Source organism: Pteropus medius, unplaced genomic scaffold (genome assembly GCF_902729225.1).
Source record: "Pteropus medius unplaced genomic scaffold, Ma_sr-lr_union100, whole genome shotgun sequence".
NCBI classification, from domain to species: domain Eukaryota; kingdom Metazoa; phylum Chordata; class Mammalia; order Chiroptera; family Pteropodidae; genus Pteropus; species Pteropus medius.
The window spans coordinates 20,039,516-20,044,047 of NW_024352787.1; the positions used below are offsets into that span (position 1 = coordinate 20,039,516).

General features: G+C 36.9%; 1 pseudogene; it reads right to left on the minus strand.

Annotated features, from left to right (window-relative positions):
* Nucleotides 1-394: 394 nt before the first annotated feature.
* LOC120592045 (uncharacterized) lies at nucleotides 395-510 on the minus strand (annotated as a pseudogene).
* Nucleotides 511-4,532: the final 4,022 nt, after the last annotated feature.

The following is a 4,532-nucleotide window of genomic DNA, read 5'->3' on the forward strand; positions in this document are numbered from 1 at the left end:
GCTTGGTCTAGAATAGAGATGGAAAGTAAGTTTCATTTATTTTGCCAACTCTGAAGAATTGATAGTAGCTTCCAAGAGTATTCTGTTGAAAAGAATTAGGATAGAGAATTGGCACCCTGCTAGAAAAGATGCTAAATGTTTGTAACAAATGCCAAGGATTGAGTATGAGAGGAGAGGTAGGACACATGTAACATATTTGATATTGCTAGACTAATAGGAAGTAAGATGGGTATGGTCAAATACTCCATTTCTAATTGATATTTCCTGGAAAATTTATACCATGCTTTGAATCTACTGAATCGGAAGTTCAGTGTGGGCTGATTTTATTTATTTATTTATTTATTTATTTATTTATTTATTTATTTATTTATTTATTTTTATTTATCATTATTTATGCCTACAGCACCTGGTCTTCCTAGGTGGTCTCCCATCCAAGTACTAACCAAGCCTGACCCTGCTTAGTTTCCGAGATCAGACATCAGGCTTGTTCAGGGTGACATGGTTGTAGACCATGGACCGTGGCTCCACTGGGGTGCGAACCCGGGACCTTCTGCATGTAAAGCAGACGTGCTAATTGCTACACTATAGAGCCATGTCCTGGGCTTATTTTAAAAAATAAATTCTGATATATATAGTTTACAAACATAAAAATGTACTTTCACAGCTATTACACATACCTATGTATGTATGCTTCTTAATCACAATGAAAGAATTTTAATTTTAATATAATTAAAGACCATAATTTTAATTATTTTGATGAATTTTAATTTTTTAAGAATTGCACTTGAAAATCTAGTTGAAATGAAAACAAATTTTGCTTGGTAGTTAAATAATATGTTAAGAATATATTTTAAGATGAGATTTTAATGAAGATTGAGATCACAGGGAAAGTATAACGATATTTACACAGACAAACAAAACACATAAGTGGTGGTCTACATTCAGAGTCTGAAAACCAGCAAGTACTTTTTGCTAAATACCTTTGGCTAAACTTGTATATGTCTGAGTGGCATGAAGTTTTAAAAACTTCTTATTTTCTTATAAATTGTTTTTAAAAGATTTATATTCATGCTTAAAAGATACCTGTCTCATGGCTGTTTGAAAAAAAAGTGAAGGTGTTAGTTTTGTTTTTTTTTATCAGTCTGTAGGGTTTCTTTATAATATCTGGATACTAATCTGTTGTGGTTGTATGAATTCAAATATATTCTTCTAGTTTGAGAGTTACTTTTTTCATTTTGTTTGTGGTGACTTTTGATGACAAGAAGTTCTTAATTTTAATATAGTCAAACTTATTAATAATTTTCTTATTGTTTATGCTTTTCTTGTGTCTTGTTTGGAATATCTTTCCCTACCCTGATGTCATAAAGATTCTCCTATACTGTCATCTAAAATTTTTACAGTTTTGTTTCCTATATTTAAATCATTAATCCACTTGGATTTTATTTTTGCACTTAGTATGAAATAGTGAATTCTCACAACACAATTACTAAACAGTCCATTTTTCCTTCAGTGGTCTGAGACCCGAACTTATGATTCAAGTTTTCATGTTATGTTTGGGTCTATGTCCAGTTCTCCATTCTTCTCCATTAGTTATCTAAATAAATAACTATTTCTGTAACAAGATTATACTGTGTTATTTCTTACATATTTATAATAAGTTTTGATAGCTGATAGTGCAGTCTGCCCCACCATCACCCATTTCCTAACTTTGTTCTTCTTTTGGAGTTTCTTGACTATTCTTGGATTTTGCACTTTCATATAAATTTTAGTATCAGTTTCTCAAGTTCCACAATAAACCTTGTCTTTGCTTGTATTCTTTGGGAAATAGGTTCTGAAATGGAGATTCACATGTAGGAGTTCATGCACTTGCAATCAATACCTGAGAAGCAGTTAGACAAGCAGAATAGAGAAGAGGGGAAAGTTTAACTGTGGTGCAGGTTCATCAGAGGCCTCACTATCATGAGGAATGCTGGAGCTGAGTGGACTCTTCAGAATGTCTCAAATTGAGTTAAAGAGACCAGGACTTTTAACTCTAACATCTACCAAATGTTGCATGTGTACTACTTATGCAAAGGGAATAGTATTGTGTGAGGCAGTTCCCTTCAGCCAAAAGCAATTCTATAGAAAGAGTCAGATAAAATCAAGTCAATAAATACTCCAGGCAGTTTGGGGAATGAATGCCTTGGTGGATTTGGGTGGTGCACTACAGCATCCACTATAGTTGAGCTTCTTCAGGTTTCTGCTTATTCTCTTTTCTGGGGAAATTCACAAGAGGATGGCTAGTGGAATTAACTATAGATTGTGCTAATTACTAAAGTAACTGCTGAAGTTATTCAAGGATGTAACTCATAATTCCCCTTCTCCACCACCTTTGTAGATCCCTTCACCCTCTACTAGCATTTCTATTAGTCTAGGTGACTTATAGAAGGCATGACCCAGCCCCTTGTCCCTAAAGATCTGAGACCTTCTTAGGACATGGCTCCTGCACTTATCCATTTACTGTTAAAACTGGGCAAGGGTGTTGCAAGAGATGATATAGTGGTTCACCTAGGTGCCAAATTTTTTCTTTCTTACCCGCATTGTGTATTAGCCCTGCCTCCTCTTGAAGAGGATCAGAGTCAATTATCCTCTCTCTTTGCCTGTTCTCTTTACATGAGAGATTTTCAGGGACTAGGCAGTAACCATAATTTAAAGTTCAATCACACTCTGTTTTCTTAGTGGAAACACATGACTTTTGGGAACCAGGAGTTCTAGACCTACAGGTTCCAGAGATAGAGATATATCCTGGAGGGTAGCATCCCATCTTTTTAAGGTATATCTTTAAATTGATGCTTCAGCTGTACCTTTGAAAAGCCATTTAATAGCTCTAGTAGGCCAGTATATTTTGAATAGTGCATTTTGTGATAAGACCCATGAATCCCATGGACCATCTTTATTGTAAAGTGGGGCCCTTGGTTCAAGGCAGTGTTAAGTAGTACTCTGTTCTGTGTTGCTGAAACACTGTACACCTTCAGTTATGCTGGCCAAGGTCCTGCAGACAGGAAAGGCAAACTATACCCATAATGTATATCAATTCTAGATGAGATAAATCACTGCCCCTGCCAAGGGTAAAAGTGGTCCTATATTAGTTTCCTAGGGCTACAGTAACAAACTACCACAAACTGAATGGCTTAAAACAACAGAAAATGATTCTCTAACAATTCTTTAGACTAGAAGTCTAGAGTCAATATATTGGCAGGGTTATGCTCGCTCTCTTAGCTTCTTGTGGTTGTTGGTAATTCTTTACATTTTTTATTTAATTTATAACTCCCATATTTGCCTCTGTTGTCATATGGTCTTCTTATTCCCATGTGTCTGTGTCTTCACATGGCATTCTCCTCTCTGTGTATCTGTCCCCGTATCTCTTCTGCTCTTATAAGGATATCAGTCATATTGGATTAGGGGTCAACTCTCTCTCTTCTTAACTTACATCTTAATTACATGTTCAAAGACCCTATTTCTAAACAATGTCACATTCACAAATACCAAGTGTTAGGACTTCAACATATCTATTTGAGAGATACAATTCAACTCACGACAGGTCCAAAGTAGGTGGCTGCTTCCTCTCCTTGAGGAATATGTGGAACAATTGTTGTTGGACCCATGCACAACATCCATCACTGCCACTACAACTACTTTATGCTTGAGTCCACTATGCTAGCACTGAGCTGATCAATGGCAGAGGCTGCCTGAGGTCGGTTATTTACACCATTCTGTCTACTGGCTGAAGAATGCTCACTGATGGGTGTTATCACGCAAATTAAAGATACCATGTACTTTAGGCTATGTTAATCTGCTCTAGCAAAGATACCTCACCTAACATAGCAACTGTGACTGGGTACCCCCTGTTGGTTGAGTCTGTGATGGATCACTGTTATCCACCAGGATCGATATAATTTTTGTAGGGACCCCACAGATGAATTAAATGGGTATATAGTGGAGACCACCACCTCTGCATACTTTAGGACTCTAAGGGTATCACTCATCTCTGGCAACTACCCCTCAACTTCAAGATGCAGTATTGTTTGTAATTTACTGTTTGGGCTGGGGGAAGGAGAGAACTTTCAGAGACTTCAATTTGGCTTCCCCACTGGGTTAGGTATTATTCTACAGATTAGGAAATGTGAAGATTATGCCAACTATCAAGTATACTGTTTCAGAGCTGAGAAAAATGACCACTGACTGGATTCACAGACTCAGAGGACACTCTGAGAACAGAACCTGGGTTAAGATTCCTTTTATTACTTCACTTCTACATGTCTTTATCCTAAAACGAGGGCCATTTGTCACTTCAGGTCAACTTGGAACCTGTCCTCAGTAGTCCTTAATGTGTTTGTGCTTTTCTTTTCTCCACTGGTAAAAGTCTTTTACATCCTTTGAGGAAGGACTAGGAAAATTACTAGGAAAGAGTGCTGTGATATAGTATCCTATCTCCTAGCCACCCAGCCTATGCTTAAGCCTAATGGATCTGGGTCAGAAAAGGGTCCATCTCT